This window comes from Pseudorasbora parva, chromosome 11, assembly GCF_024679245.1.
Source record: "Pseudorasbora parva isolate DD20220531a chromosome 11, ASM2467924v1, whole genome shotgun sequence".
NCBI classification, from domain to species: Eukaryota; Metazoa; Chordata; class Actinopteri; order Cypriniformes; family Gobionidae; genus Pseudorasbora; species Pseudorasbora parva.
In genome coordinates this window covers 29,337,936-29,355,680 of record NC_090182.1, presented here as the reverse complement: position 1 = coordinate 29,355,680, position 17,745 = coordinate 29,337,936, and the positions used below count along the sequence as shown (strand labels likewise).

Here is a 17,745-nt window from a genome sequence, read left to right as displayed (position 1 = left end):
AGCAAATAAAGATGAACAAATAAATTGTGACTAATTTGTGTTTATTTAACATTAGTGGTGTATAGCATATATTTCAGACTATACTTCCTTCTGGTATTCTTCGATTCCATATAGTAATCTTTCATTTTCAGAAAGGTGTGATGATGGGAATATGCATACCAATGCACCCACCTACTCCCAGAGGTTGCACCAAGATATCAAGTGAACATTCTTTTATTCTGATTTATACCACTGCCCTGCAGTCCTGTGAAACTCCTCTCTGAGGCTCTCATGGGTTTGTGCCCAGGATACAACACAAACATAATCAGAAAGGGCTCAGGTGAGAGTGAGGCAAACTTTCCTTACCTCTCTGCATACAGCGGTCTTACTAATATTCTCTGAATCCCTGCTATTATATAGAAAACTATCATTAAAAATGGTACTGTTCAAATAACTATATGTGGATATAGCAAGAAAATCCTCTCCTGACATGAATGTAAGTCCCAACAAATTATTGCAGCCTTCTCATCTACAAGATGCTATTTTTGTCACTTTGACTGTCCTCTTGATGAAAATTTTCACAGTGAATGGATGTACCTGTACTGCAGAAAAAACGGCTTTTCTTTTGTCTTGTAATTTCTAGTCAAAATATTTAAAGATTCTTAAATCAACTTGCGTTTTCTAGGCCTACATAAGAAGAATTACATAAGTATTTAAACTTGTTTCCAGGGGGACAAAATAATAATAAGAATTTAAGTGCATTTTTCTTATTTTGCTAATTATTTGACAATAGGGTAAGAAAAGCATTTGTGCAGCATCAATGAATTAGGTATTTAAACACCGCTGGTTGAGGGAGAAGAGCGAAATTAACAGACCAGAGGCCTGTCGCATGAGTTAAGCTGAACAAACTCTGAGTTTCAGAATAGATTTAGAGTTGACAAATCCAACCTGGTTTAGATCAAGTTCAACGGTCTCTCAAAGCTTGGTATAAACTTTATCTGTCAACTCAGGTTTAATCCAGAGTTAGTGATTAACTCTGAAGCGTGTGCAACTGAAAGTGTGACCAGGCGGCTAGCAGCCAATCAGTGTCCGTTTGATTCACTTCTCACAAGAGAGAGGGCACATTTCACTTCTCTTCTGAAGATTGAGAGATCGTTTTGAAAATTATCATGAAATGAAATGCGTTTACACAGCAGGAATAAACACTGCTGCTGCAGTGACAGTTTGAGAAGGCAGCTGAGAGAATATCTGACTATAAGTCAAGTCAATTTTATATACATAGCGCTTTTACTATGATGTTTCAAAGCAGCTTCACAGAAAAATATTGCAACAAAATTGGATTCATCTGTATAGTCGTTCTGGAGAAAACAGTGGGTGCGTTTAAATGCACGTTCTTAAGCTGATTATGCCTAATAAGCTGACAAAGAACATGGTCATGTAAATGTGGTAGCCATTTTCTTTTATCGGAGTAAGGTTATAAAAGGCTTAAGCATAAACCGGTCGGGACAGGTCGTTTTTTGAAATGACTCGCACTGCATGTAAACGCATTTTAACCTGCTTTCTGTCGGCTTATTGAAGTGTGCATGTGTGATAAGTGACGAAAACGCAAACTTTGAGAATTTTAAATGCATCCAGACAGAGCGAGCTAACGTATATAACGTAATAAGGACATATATCACAAACACAGACTCTTTTAAGACACAGCAAATTGTAAAGATGTGTTCTCATCTCATGCAGCAGAAGTAGAAGAGGTTCAGTTAAAACGCTGCATCTGTAACTGCATGAGGGATAATATGAGCTGTGAATCTCCCGCTGACACGGAGAATGCTTTATTTAACATCGCAACTGACATAACATTTGGAATACTTGCGTTGCCAGTTTACTGGTTTGCATGTAAACGGGAAAAACTGGGCCCGGTTTCCCGAAAACGCTCACTCTTAGCCCGCTAAGAAGACTCGGAAAGATATATCTTACCAAAGTTGTTTATGTTCCTAAGTATGTTCTCCCGAAGTGTCTCTTAGGAAGCTTCTTAACACGCTGCCTCTAAGAATGACTTAACAAAGGCGCTGTCCCAAGTGAAGGTGCTGAATCGATTGCTCAGAGATCGATTTTCCACTTCACGCGAAGGTGCATTACGGCTTTAAAGGGGTACTTCAGCGCTGGGAAGATGAATCTGTATTTAAACTGGGTCATCAATGCAGTAGAAATGTGAAATTATTTTTGAATTTGGTGTCTTCTAGACTGAGAAAAGACAGAAAATGTATTTTTGTCCCATGGGGATGAAAGACTACAATTCCCAGAATGCTTCGCTGCCCTGTGCCCAACGTCACCAACTTGATTACAGTGACTGAGTTAGAGAAGACACTAGAATTAAAAACTGAACGTGTGTGTTCAATATAATGAGTGAGTCACCGCGCGAGTGTCACAGCACTGAGCACTAACTGCACGAGTGATAAGAGCTGAGGTAATCGCGACTACACTCGCGGCATACATTCACAACGTGAGTTCAGTCTGGCGCGTTTCAGTTCATGCCTTTACAAGCTTAACTTTCATAGAAATTAATTTGAGAAGTTAAAAGACTTAGATTGCTCACCATAGCTCCGTTTAAATGAGTGCCTGCCAGCTGAGCTCTCCCTGCAAGCTGAGTGTTATCTCCCATCCCCCATGCGCAAATTCAAAACATGCGGAAATGGCTCCCTCTGCTGGCTGTAATCTTTAGCCTTTGGGCAAACATTCCTCCTATGATGCAAAAATCGTCAATTTGCATCATAGGAGGAATTTTTCCAGAAATAAAATGCATAAATCTCTTGTCTCAGGGAGATATGAGGGGGGAAAGCACAATCATTTGATTATACTCCAGGGTTTCTACTGATACAAAGCCATATGCGAATCGCTGAAGTAACCCTTTAAGGAAGACCACACATTGTATGCAAATGAAACATTCCTCAAATTATTACAGTAACATTTATTTCAACATAGTTTAAGTTATCCGTAAAATATAAAATATTAAAGCTATAAAATTGTCAGTAATATGTTCACACGATATGTTGTGAAGGGTAGACGGGTATCCCTTGCTAATCATCCACACTCCTTATCCCGTTGTTCTTGACATGGGTTTAAAGACTTCTACAAATTATGTAATACACTTTTATATTAATGGTACAGTCTAAAAAATGATGAGTTAATTTTAACACAATGTATTGTGTTAAACTACTTAACACATCATGTGTCATTTTAACACATTGTGTGTTATTTTGCATTGATTTTGAGTTCAAATAAATGAAATGGACAACACACTTGGGAGGCAATTTTTTTTTAATATAGCCATGTCAGGCAAAATGTCAAAAGGGCTTACGTTTTGTCAAATAAAGACATTGACATGGACTAAATGTCTCCGTGACTGGCGTCATCTTGGATTTAATAGAAGGATACGTTATATCACTGCCATAGTTGGTTGCTTACTGGACACCACCATGCTTACCCATTTATAAATCTTAGCCATTTAGAGCCAAATTGTTTGCCAGATGTTAATTATCTAAATTGATTGCCAATTTAAATGCTTTAATGACATTACAAAATAGCCTAATTACCACCCTATTAGCTCTGATACCAAATAAAGTCAACTTCATAAATAGGCCTGTATCCATTGCAATCATATTTTATTATTAGTCTTAAAATGTCCATAACATAAAATCCTTGTTTTTATTTTGTACTGTACTGCGCTGATTTCTAACGACTGCTGCACAGTGGCGGTGACTAGAGTCTAGAGCTTAAACAACGCTAAGAGAGCGCTACGAATGGTCCAGACCAAGTGTGACTTACATAAGATATAGTTAGCGTACGAACGTTTCGGGAATCGTGCCATAGGGCTAAGAGAGAGGTTAATAAATAGGTTAAGACCAACTTAGCGATAAGAACTTTTTGGGGAACCGGGCCCTGGTTATTTCAATAAGCTGATATTTGTAAGTAATTAGTTTACTGATGTGCATGTAAACGTGCTCAGTGATGTTATCAGCTCATTTCAATTTATCATATAGCGACAATGTGTGCAGATTACTAATATAGTTGATACAGTTAATTTAGTTATTAATTAACAATGCATGTGAATCAAATAAAAATACCTAATAATTATAGGTTCACAAAGAGCTCAAATGAATACACGTTGTTTTAAATAATAATGAATGCATGTTTTATATTTATATTAATATTTGTCTACTTGTCAGTTAATATAATAATGATATGAATATATTTTATCAATTAAAAATAGTTATAATTCGTATAATATAAATATAATAAATAATTAGCGCCAAAGGATGAGCAATTTTGTCTCTAGCGGTTTTTTCACAATAAATTTGGAATGAGAGATACAGAGGGTGTGGCTTTATTGCGTCTTTGCTTGCAGATGATTGGTCCAGTTTGCGATCTCTAATCCAGAATAAAACCTGCTCCAGAGCAGGCTAGCCATGTGGTGTAAATAACCATGGTGACGAACACCGCTAAAAACCAATCCACATTCTTGAACCCCCAAAAAAACAAAGTATGCTCAAGCTAATCTTGAACTTAATTGGGTAGCAACTGAAACCAGCTTTGTGCAACAGGCTAGAGGTTAGGTTCAAAGAGTAAGTTACCCTGGTAACTGAAGTTACCTAAAGCCTAGTTCAGACTGCACGATTTACAAACTCGTGGGGTCACTGCATGTCTTTTCACACTGCATGACTATCTTGGGGAATCATTCAGTCACTGCTGTGTTCACACTGCACAATGGTTTGGCGACAGAGGGGGGTTCAAACTGCATGACTGAACAAGAAGAAGAATCGCCAACAACTCTCTCTCTCTCCGGTGCGCAAACCACGTTTCCCAACTACACATGCGATGAGTCAGACCAGTTCTCGGGCGAGACTTGGAATTGTTATTAAAAATGATAAACTGCACAACATTCGCTTCAAATTGTATGTGCACTGATTTGTGGAGAAAAAGAAAAAAGATTATGGCGGAAGAAATTGTTGGAGAGATAGAGGGAGCCAGGATTGTGTTCTGCAAAGACAGTTTAAGGTAAATAAACAATTTTGTAATGTGCTGCTGCTGCGGCTGGATGTGCAAATGTTTGGCCTTTGTTTCTGTTTGATAGAATTGTAAATAAATCTATTAAAATACTGATATTCTGCTCTATAACTCCTCCCTGAACCTCCTGCTGCCCTGTATCTCACTCTTTCATTGGCTGTCGGTCATCGTCGATGTAACTTTCAGTCAGAACGCAGTTCACACAGCAGGAGTTCAAACGCCGACCGGTCGGCGATTTTTCTGACCACGTCTTTGATTATTCACACTGCGTGATTGTCACTCGCGTGCACGAGCACCAATTTGATCAATTTTGATCACCAATGATCTCGGGCATTTGTCTGCGATTATATAAAACCTGTCGCCGACTCAAAATCGGGGCAAAAATTGGGCAATGTGAACTAGGCTTAAGTTACCTCTGGCTTGACCCTGCTTTCTTGGGTTTAACATACTTCCCATTCTGAAACGGAAAACCCAGAGTTCCCCTCATTTCAGGGTTAACATGCTCAGAGTTTTCACTTAAAATCCTTTCTGAAACTTTCTTCCTGCCTGCATACACCTGTGACACCTTGTGGGTTAGTAAGGGATTATTATTATTATATATATATTTTTTACACTTTCCAACATAATGGTAATGAAGGGCTCTTATTATAACCATTCACCTTTCAAGCAGATTTAAGTACCAATTTTGCCTGTAAAGGGGGAACTCTTAAAAGTTGAAATGAAAACCATTGGTGGTGGCACTGGCTGTGAGGAAAAGGCTAATTGTAACGTGTATATCATGCAAGTGAGAAAATAAATCATTGATCTTATGTCTTAAATATTCAACAGTGCTGTGATGAGGAGTGTTGGAGGCTAATGAGGATAGCTTTGAAGTTTGCTGCCCTATTAAATCAGCTACAGGCTGATCGAGCAATCAAATCAAAGCTCCTCACTATGTAAATAAACAAAACTATACTGAAGATTGACTTTGCCTTTTTTTTTGTCTTTTCTTTTTTTTGTCTTTTTTTTTTTTTTTAAACCTTAACGTTGTGTTTGTCAACCAGAATGAGGAGTCAGTCATGATTATATGCAGGTGTGGCCTAACGTTTTGAGAGTAAATGCTCAGGAATGGCATCTGCATGCAAAATGTGGTGAAGACTTTTGGAAGATGGCCTGGTGTCAAGATGAGCAGCAAAGGAGCCACTTCTCTCCAGGAAAAAGATTAGGAACGGACTGATTTCTGATGAATCCCCGATTGTTTGGAGCATCCTGAAAAAAAAAAAAACTTGTCCAGAAAAGAAAAGGTGAGCGCTACCATTAGTGCTCTGTCATGCCAACAGTAAAGCATCCTGAGACCATCCATTTGTGGAGTCATTTCTCAGACAAGGGAATGTACTCACAATTTTGCCTAATAACACAACCATGAGTAAAGAATGGTACAATAACATCCTCTGAGAGCAACTTCTCCCAACCATCCAAGAAAAGTTTTGTGACTAACATTGTCTTTTTCAGCATGATGGAGCACCTTCCCATAAGTCAAAAGTGATAACTAAGTGGCTCAGGAAACAAAACATTGAAATTTTGGGCCCCTGGCCAGGAAACTCCCCAGACATTAATCCCATTAAGAACTTGTGGTCAATCCTCAAGAGGTGGGTGGAAAAACAAAAACCCACAAATTCTGAAATACTCCAAGCATGGATTATGCAAGAATGGGTCAGGATGTGGCCCAGAAGTTGATTGACAGCACGCCGGGGCAAATTGTAAAAGAAGGGTCAACACTGCTAATATTGACTCATAAACTTCATGTAATTGTCAATAAATTTTTTACTGATTGTTCAAATTGCTTAATTAAAACAAGTTAAAGCAAAACAATTGCTATATTTTTTTTTCCAAACTTAATTTGATTGTGTTTAATCCACTTAAATATAAGTAAAATTGAAGTCAAACCTAATCCGTTTGCGTTGTGTTACATGAATGGTGTTGCATTAACTGAAACTGGGCGGGGCTTGTTAGTTCCCGGCATGCTTTGCATATTGCAAAATCGAGAGCGAGAAAATGTTGTTATTTTATATGTAAAAGTGTTTTTTTTATATATATATTTTTGAGCAAAATTAGAAAGGTGGAGACTTGATTGTGTTTAATAAAGTTTAATATTTAATTATGTTGGAATTATTAGAACAATTTAAATTATTGTGGGTAACCATTGTGGAGAACACTGGAGCATTTGCCTAGGTTGTGGACTAAAAGAACTTATGTCATTATAGCTTGGCTGAAGGAGCTTTTAATGCTTAGCACTTTTTCCTTTTTTGAAATGTTTATAATTATACTTCAGTATAACATAGTAATAGCCTGACAAGCCAGACCCACATCAAAATGTTTGGTCTGGAAACTCACCATTGACATCGAAGGTAAAGCAGAGCTCGTTAACAGATTAAACTATCACCGTATCAGTTCGGCAAAACTCAGAACACATCTTCCCTTGAATGACTTCAGTGGCGTTCTTTGTTCTTTTCTCAGAGAAAAGCTTAACTCCAAGTCTTCCAGAGTCACGGTCAAAGCTGATTCGAAAGTCCGCCGTTCACCAGTTTCTGTGTTTAATAGAAGCACGCAGCCGTAACTCTGCCGTCATTATGTTAAGCCCCGCCCATCGACTCTATACAAGATGAGATTGGCCTGACCAGATTTGGCGTTTTACAGCTCAGAAGGGTATTGATAGTTGCTAGACGACACTCGCAGCAAATTAGATTGGCTGTCGCTAGAGTGCGTCTAGATTTCTAGACTACCATAGTAACATCTGACAAAAAGATCTAAAAACACTGAAGCATCAGACCTTCAGAAAATGTATATTTGTGTCATTCTCAAAACGTTTGGCCACGGCTGTAAAGACAATGTGATTAGAGCAGCCTGGATCTTTCTTTTCATGGACACTGGTCCAAAGGGACTTATTTGTGCTTGAGCACCTTTATTTTTGCTTGAGGTCATGATAATGGTAAAAGCACATCACCTTTACACACATTTGAAGTTCTGAGAATGTAATAAACGGATCAGCGGCTGTTTTGCACACTGTGACCAGCATGAGCTGAAAGTTGCTAGTTTGATGGTCCCCAGCATGAGATGCTGGTGTGCTGGATATGCTGTAAATAAAGAAAAAACGCATGTAGCTGGTTAATGTTAAATGTTACGTGTTAAACAAACATTACTCATGTTTTCATATGGTCCCAATCTATAAAAAGTAAAAGTAGATCGAGTGATGACCCCTGGATTACCCTAAAAACAGCATTACCATATGCACTTATTAAAAAATCAGTTTGGCTTTATTTATTTTCATATGGTGCATGTACAAAGGTTATTAAAGTCTGTTTGAAGTCACCATTATGGTGATTAGTGTTCCCTTTAGACTTTAGCTGAATTAATTATCTTTCAGCAAATCTTGAAATGCAAAATAACACTAGTTTCAACAATATGTCATGCTCCTGACATACATTTTACTATATGTGCACTTTTTGACTGTTCTGCTTTCAGCAGAGGGAGCTAAATAAATTACAAAATTACAAAAATATAATTCAATCATATGTTTTTACCTTAAATTGTACCAAATTAATATGTTGAATATAGATGAAAGCAAAACAATGCTTGTTCCCAAACACTGCTTGCATTCATAGAATCGTCCTACACACACTCAACCCTGCAAGACCATGCTGGTGAACCAGCTTCGGATTGCTTGAGAACAGCATGAATTATAGTATCATATTATAGTATTATAACAATATTATGCCAGCATAAACCAACTTGGATCAGCACTATACCAACACTAACCAGCATAAACTTACAGCGAAAATGCTTTTTTTAACAACATATTTGGTGCAAATTAAACCATATACAGTTGTAAAAATGAATGTAAAGTGGGTTATATTAATGTTAACATTTCCGATGGCAGGTGTTTATTAGTTGCCTCAACTAATGAAAAGCTTAGTGGACAGGCAGGTGTCCGTTGACTAAAGAATCAATGCCAAATCTAAATCAATCTTAATTTTTTCCCAGCATTCTAGTTGACAACATCTTATCCATTCATATCCAGGGCCCTCCATCCCCGTCAGCTCATTCCCCTGTGTTTTTCAATGTGATTGACATGCTCATACCAAAGGAACAAGCAGTTGTCTAGATTGATTAACGTGTTTATGCTCTAAGCCACACTTTATTTTGTGGGATTTTAACCCAAATCAATGGGTCACGACAAAGCTATTTAATTGGTGATAAGGAAGAAACAACAAGCATTTAATGTTCCATCGTAAATTACACTTGTTTGCCTCTACAGATCAGACTAGACAAGTTCCTTTGTCATCCCACTCCCCCCCCCTACTCTTGTTTCTGGTTGGAGGAGTCTGCTGGGCAGATTGAACAGTAAATTAAATTAATGTAGGCCATTCCTCAATCATTTCTCATTCCTTCAAAATGATTAAAGCTGATGTAAGAAGTTCATTAAAACAGAAAACATTAGACTCATTAAAAAGCCATTAAAACTATCGTGCCGCCATGATTTATTCCATCAGTAGGCTGGGATGTAGAGCGACATGGAACATGGGAGGAGAAATGGGAGGGCAAGCTGTTTCAAAGATGGTTGGAAGCTTGGTCCCGAGCTTCCTAATTTGGAGTTGTGTGTGACACTACCTTTTCTTGGCCTTGTGAAGAATCATTTAACTGTACTAACATGCTGATCCAAGATCAGCTATCTGTGTATGTTTGTTGTTGTGATCACACCGGGTCTAATTTGGCATGGATTGAGTGCCTATAATGTTAGAAGCGCATGATGAGGGGCTTTATTACCCATTATTATTGAATCAGCTGTGCTGCCCCCTTCCCTTCTATTAGAAATCCTTCTCTCCTCACCAGAAGCCACTGGCATTTACTGCTTTAAATGTCATAGGAGCTGATATGAAGGCTGGGAGGAGGAGATGGGCTTGCTTGGGTCATTAGTCACAGTGAGGTTTGGTGAACTCTGTTCTTTATCGGATCCAGCAGAACCTCTGGCTCTCAGAGCTTTAAGTCGATCCCATACGCTCCTGAAAGAGACATGTGCCAGAATGTATGCAATCATGTTTTTGTGCATTGGAAGCTAAGCGATTATCAACCATTCCGGTGCTTTGAGATATGGAATATTCCAACGTATCCTGGATTTTCTATTTGTTATTTCTACTGATGTTTTGCTTGTTTTTTTTTTTTTTTTTTGGGTACACTGTCTTTTTGTATTATCACATTCAATGACTCCAACTCCTATTGTAGCTAAAAGAAAACAAGTCCCATGGAGAAAGCTTGGAAAGGCATAAACCTGGATGAGGCAATATACGGGCTGCATGCGGTATCCATCTACACACAAACCAACCACACACAAATCTTACAAATAAATGGTCTGTTCACAGCCCTTAAATCACTGTGGTAAATATTTGCCATTTGAAAATAAGTGAATATGAGCTGCTTCATCTTGGGGCTGCGCACTTCAAAGAGGCCATTGAGCGGAAAAAACAAGCAGCAAACAAACCCATGGACTGTTGTAGCTCATTCAGCATCTCACCGGTTAAATGGAGTGGACCGAGGCATGTAGGATCTGCTTGAAATCATGCTACAGAAGTTTCTCTGCCACTGTGTCCCATCTTTTCTTTTAACCCATGAATTTGATTTCCTGTCAGATTCTTTGTCTGACTAATTCTTTAATTCCAAACCATCTGCTTCCTGCTCCATTTCTTCACATCCTTCCCCTTATTTCTTGAGAGTTGCATGGCAGTATCAGGAAAAGTTTGCAACAAAGGAGCCGGCTCTTATTCATTCAGATTCTTTATAAGTTAGCCTGTCAGTTCTATGCATATTTAAATATTCATTGCATCCTTTGAAAAGCAGACGGAAATGCGATGCCTTGCCACTATCGGATATTCACAATGTATGCAATGTATTTTCCTCACGCTTGTTATCTCAGACACATTCTTCACCTTTGTCTTTGAACACAAACTTAAACGCATACCAGACAAATGGAAATTCACACGCATCAAAAATATGTGATCATAAAAAGGAGATACCTTTATGCCCTTCTAACCAAAACTCCTTGCATCAGATCTCGGCTCATATTTCTCAAAGAGAATCAAGAACCGTGGGGAGAACGGCTTGTGATGTATATCTTTTATGCAAAATGGGCCTTGTGCAAAGTGGCGTAATTGCGTGTGATGTGGCCAAGTGGCCGGCCTGACAAAGAGAAGCAGTTGATGTATTGGTGGCTGGTTGAGCTTGTTAGCGATGACATGCCGAGCGTCGGAGGGGAAAAAGAGAGAGGGAATCAGGGACAATCAGAGGGAATAGATTATGAAGGCAGCAGTGTGGAGCTAAGTGTCTCTCCCTCTTGTTGCTGCCATGAAATGGGAAATGGAGGGTGGCGCTAACAGTATTTTATTAATTACATCTCAGTTTGTCTCTGTGATGACAGCACTTCCCTTTCCTCCAACTTTCATCCTGTGCCATTACAGCATTTTTCCTCACCGAGTTCTTTCATGTGTTTTTCTTATTCTTCTTGTTGTCGCACATACATTATGTTGGTTTGGTCCTTTGACAGTTCCCAAAGACCTATCATAACACTGGGTAAATCTGTCCATTTTCGCAAGTGTAACCACTGTAAAATACAGTACAGGAAACAATAGCATATTGTGATATTTCTACAGTACCTGCTAGAAGACTTTTAAATCTAAAAATCACCAACATTTACCATGGATTTACTTTAGTAACAGTGACTGTAACCATGGTATTGTGGTAGAAATCTGGTATATTTAATGTTATATTAATATGAATAGTTCTTTTCCAAAATGCGATAAACGCCAAATTTTAAAAAATGAGTTTGTCATGCCATTTTTCTGTGTACTGAACCTATTCAACTGCTCCATTAATCTTTGGTTCCAAATCGCTATATTTTCCTGTTTAAATGTACTGCAAGATCTTTCCAAACCCCTATAAGCACCAAACCTGTTTTTAGACTAGATGCGATATATCCTCTCGTCTCGTCTTGAGCCTGCCCCTTTGAAAGTGAACGTGCCTTTTCAAACGTGTTGCAGTGCCCCCGCGAACACGATCCTGGCCGGAACAGAATCCTGTACGGAATGTGATTCTTACCGGCAATCTACGATACCCCCACCCCCCACCGGGACGCGATTCTTACCGGCAACGTCACCCCACCCCTCCAAATCTATCTATACCTTTATTAGTTGCATACTGTCATATAGAAGAATATGTCTTCAACCATGCCTATGAAGACCCACTGTCCTGCAAAGTTTACTTCCAACCTCTTTGACACATCTGCGTGTGATTTTCAAGTGATCTTGAAGTTGTTTTTGAAATCGCCTCCTATATCCTCATTCACTATTCGCTACATTAGTCACCTAATATAGTCCATTTGAAGGAGTAAGCGAATTTGGACACTGAGTATGTCGGATGGGCTGCTGCATTTGCATAGTTTGTGTTTCCTTTTTAATAATCATTTGAAGCTTAACTGGTAGCTCCAGTCATGGAAACTATGTAAAATCATTCATTTAAACAATGTAATAATCAATTTAAAAAGGAATATTTACCTGTATAATATTACGCTTTACCCACATTGGACAAGTGGTTTAGAAAATGAATGGATGATTCAGCTGCAGACACCATCTTCTGCCAAGATGCAGGTATTCATTCAGCATGACCATTGCAGTGCATAATGGGTATGCACTAGCCATTGAGTCTAAGGCCCTGGCCCAAATGGCACACTTCATGAACACTTTTCGGTCTTGTACAAGACTTTAAGGTGTCCCAAGTGTGATAAAATGAAGAATTAAACGGTGCTTCTCATTACTTTGTTACAATGATAACCAGCTGTCGATGTTTTCACAGTTGGTTTGAAACCAAATGGAAAAGACAACTGTGGGAGTGATGAGAAGAGGAACTCTGGTTCAAACCTGAGTAGAGTGTCCCTCATACAAATTCAGAAATGTTTTCCTTTCTTCTGTGGCTTTGCATGTGTGTGTGATGATGTGTGTGTGATGATGTGTGTTTGTGTGAGCAGTTTTGTATTGTGCTGGGAAAGGGTTTCATGCAGCCAGGCGTAGCTGAGTGTGTCCGGTCTGTCAGGGTCCAGAGCAGGCAGTGGGATAAAAAGTGGTCAACACCAAGGGAGAACAGCTGCAGTCTCCCACTGCTCGGCTATGCCTGACTGGGCCAGACCATTGCTCGCGCTGCCCCCTTCTCTCCAGGGCCAGACGTAAGACCGGCACACTCCCAGAACCCCAATGAACCAGGCTGACAACCTGCCTCTAGCCCCACATGAATAAGTCAGGCCTGCCACTGCCAATCAATCCATCAGTCAGTTAGTCAGTCAAGCAGAGGAACACATGAATGCATTACACACACTTCTAGTACACAGAATAAGAACACAGCCCATTCTTATTCTCAACATACTGTATGTGCTGTATAAAATCCACTCATACCTTTGTTTCTGCTTGAGGATAATGCTAATGATTTCCAAACATGCTCAAAATATACTGTAACACCATCTCTAATTCTGTTTATTTGTAGCACAAAAAGAAAGTAAAAGCGCAAACACATAAAACATAAACAAAACACTATGTAAAGTCCAGACTGGGCCCTCTCTCGTCCTTCATTGTTGTCGCTTCTGAAGCTCCCGATCTGCGAGAAAACCGAGACTGGTGTGGCACGCATCATCAATCACGCCACCGAATAGTCCCTACGAGTTAGATAAATAGTATCTAATGTTATTTTGTGCATAGTGTAAGTAGTATTTTATTGCTGTTTGTACTTCCTCTGCCTTTATGTGTCTGATTCTCGAACCTTTGTGAGGGTGAAATTGTTTCCTCTTACTTCTTTTCAGTGCTGTTTAGTTTAATAATTAAGATCTTAAAAACAAAACCTAACAACCAAAAACATAATTTGACATTTTTTTTAATTAATATACACTATTTCATATTTTACTGTTTAATAAGATTGCCTTAATAAGTTTTTCATTTTTTTGCCTGACCCTTGATTGATAATTTCTGACAAATTGCATTAAAAGTTTACTCTAACACAAGTCATAACACAATTTGTACAGCCAAACACATCCAGCAACAGATGTTCCAAACACATGTCCAAACTATGCAAGAACATTCATTTACTTAAATATGACAAATGCACACATTTTTAAGAAAGTGTAAAGGTCCCGTGACATTGATTTTTTGTTTCCCGATTCAAGGGAAATGTCTGCTGTGAGACTTCAGTGAAAACACCCACTGCTGTGATTGGATGACAACTTTGCATTTGAAATGAGTATTTCAAAGTGTTTCATTGCCAGCCCAGAGAGAGACGGAGAGCTGGGGAAAGATTGCTGAGTGTTATTGTCCTGAGTTGTTGAGAGCGCTGTGAGCACAATAGAGTTTAGATTCTCTGCCCGAGCCTCGAGCCTGAACCTGACCCGAACTGACCCACGGGCCGGGTCGGGCTGAGATTTCCCGGCATTATCCTCGGGCCAGGTAGGGCCGGGCCCTTGATCAAGCATTTTTTTTTTTTTTTGTGTGTGTTTTTTTAATCATTAGCCTACTTTACTAGTCTAATTGGGTGGGCAGAAAGCTATGCTATAATCAGAAATTATATATATATTTTTTAGCAAAGTAAGAACTAATACAACAACTAAGAAACCAATGTGTAGGCTACAAAGTTGCACAAGTCAGGATTAGTGTAAAAATGCGCGTTAAACTCACAACTCGTGTAGAGATGGAGCGCACCATTCTAAATAGAAACACTCTGTGTCAAGAACTGCTCGCGTGAACACTGCACTTTGCTAAATTAAATATCTTTGAATCGTTTCATTTAAAAGTGGACATTTCAAGCTTTCCATTTCGATATTTCTCATGTCTGTGAGGCAAGTAGCCTGCTGAGTTTCGGTTTATTTATTGAGACGCACGCTCCAGTGCATGAGCAATGAAAGCGATCACTCCCACAAATTCATGTCACGATTATAGTCTGCTATTTGCTTTTTATTTATTAAATTCCAGGCAATTGGCCTAAGAAACCTTTTTTAAAATTAAGATACAATTTAAACAAAACGAAAGAAATGCTGTCTACAACATTAAACTAAACATATAACCACCAAAATCATTTCTGACCCACTCGCATCTTTTCAATTATCATAATCAGATGAAATGTAAAAATAATATTATAATACTTAAACATTAATATGAAGGAAAAACACATTGTTTAATGGCTACAACAAAGTAAGCTACAGATAAATGTCTGAGCTGGATTTGAGCAAACATCAGTTTACCGGTGAGCGGTTCATGAGCGTGCGCGCCTGCGGATTATTGAGTCAAGTCATCTTTATTTATATAGCGCTTTTACAATGACGATTGTTTCAAAGTGTTAAACAGGAAAATATTGCAACAAAATTTGATTCGGCTGTACAGTCGCTGTGGAGAAAACAACGATGTTATCAACTCATTTAAGTTTATCAATGTTAGTTTTAACATGAGTCTCACCAGTCCGTTTTGCTGCGCTTTGCTTATACAGGCTCGTTCTCGTCAAAACGTCCACGTTTTGAAAAATGGTCGGGCCTGGCTCGGACAAAACGTGCACAGGCTCGGGGAGGGTCGGGCTTGATTTTTTGAGCCTGATCTAACCTCTAGAGCACGAGTTTATTTTGTTTGTATCTGAGAGCTCTGAACAAACACCAGCTTCCCAGTCATGCCGACCCTTTTTATATGAACATTGCAAGTTATTTCTCTCACAAAATGCTTTCGCCAAAACTAAAAACAAACACGACATCGACATGAATACAGTAAGAGCTTCTGTTGAGCATAACAGCGTAATTCCTTATAACGGCAGTTTGGACAAGAGTACACTTCAGATATACGTGCATGTGATTGACAGATCTGAATATTATAGAGAGTGTTATTTTAGCACTCCCTGTAGTTTAATCATTTAAATAACAGATTTGTTTCATGCTGCTAACAGAAATTATGTGAAGTTGATGGTTTTAGTCACTGGCTTGATTCACTGATGCATCAAGACGGCCAGCGGCGGGACTGACAGTATTAAATGACTTAGAAAGAAAGTTTGTGTGAACTTGAATGTTTAGCTACACATCAGAAATCACTGATCCCAGATCAGGCATTAAAGGAACACTCCACCGTTTTTAGAAATAGGGTTTATTCAACTTCTTTCCTACATTTAGATATGTGGGCAAATTCATTTTTGTCTTAGTGCATTGTTTCAGTTTAGCAGGGTCGCCGCTAGCTTAGCTTAGCATAATGAATGGAATCCTACGTTGCCAGCTTGCATGTCCCGAGTAAAGGTGATCCAAAAAACAAAACAAAAAAACACATAACTACTTTTTGTGGCCTGCGTATTCACAACGAGTACAAATAGCGATGCAGATTAAGACTAGGCGATTTCCTAGATATTGACTATATTATGGGGAGGCACAGGTGAAGCACTGCTACTTGGGTACAGAGATATCACAGCTCTCTTCCTCATGTCCTTTGGCTTTTGAGCGATCGCATTGTGTTGCGTGATATCTCTGCGCCCAAGAAGTATAGTCCCAAGTCAATATGTGCCTTATTTCTAAAACCGCTGGAGGGTTTCCTTTAATGAACACTGTTACTTACTGTTTGTGGCGGTGCTGTTAAATCCATATGGTAAAGCCTGTGCTGACATCACGACTGATAAACTGAATCCATTCTCTACTAATTCTCTGGGCAAGGCAAGGCAGAGGATGGGAAGGAAACCTTTCCTGGTATGACATCATAACAGGAGAATTCAAGATCAGCTTGTCCGATCTCTCATTTTCTCAAAGGCAGAGAAAGACAGACAGAACTCGGTTTACACCGATCAAAATGTCTAGTCACTTGGGGACAATATTCAGGCTAGGGGAACGTTGAAAAACCTCATAAAATTAACATTTCATGCAATGGGACCTTTAACCAATGTTTCAAGCAGGTTGAAAATCGAGGTTGAAGTATAGTAGCATTCTGTTGAATTTTTAATTTTTTTAATCGATTCTTTAAATTATTTTTGTTCATTTATTTTAATGAATATGGGTGTATTGGATACCAAGCTCCATTCATGACTTTTGCAATTTTAGGTGCACGCACTGTGTTGTATTCTGGCAAAACCTTTTGTTCAGCAGCAACTATTCTGAACAGCTCGCTTTATTATTCTGGTGCTGTGCGTCTGTTGACACTAGAAACCAAATTAATTATATGTAAAATATAGTCTATTGAGCATCATTTTGTGTACACACCAGTTGTTCATTGATGATTGTATGGAAGAAATGTTGTACTCAGAACATTGACTAGCCAAAATCCCTAATACAACAAATGGTAATTTCATTTGTACAAGGTAACTTGGGAGATTATCTGCCTTGAGACACCTTATCTATGCAAATTCTCTCAGACCAGAAAAAAAAAAAAAAAAAAAAAAAAGATTAGAGATAATCATGTAACGATATTGGATATTGGATATTCCAGCCACCTGCTAAAATGATTACGACATGCTTTAGAATCCTGGGTTGAGTATTGAAAATAGAATGAAGAAAAAGTCTGTTTGGCCCCCCAATAAAACCCCAAAAACATGATATATTTATACATTTCACACCTTGCATTCCTGTCTAGTTTTGAGAGCATGAATAATTAATAAGGATGAATAGATTGATCATGCATTATTGATGTCAAT

At 38.7% G+C, this 17,745-nt stretch overlaps 1 long non-coding RNA gene across 1 annotated transcript in view; it reads left to right on the top strand.

Annotated features, from left to right (window-relative positions):
- Window positions 1–17,745, top strand: part of LOC137092516 (uncharacterized) — a 305,870-nt gene that overhangs the window by 83,555 nt on the left and 204,570 nt on the right. The window lies entirely within an intron of this gene.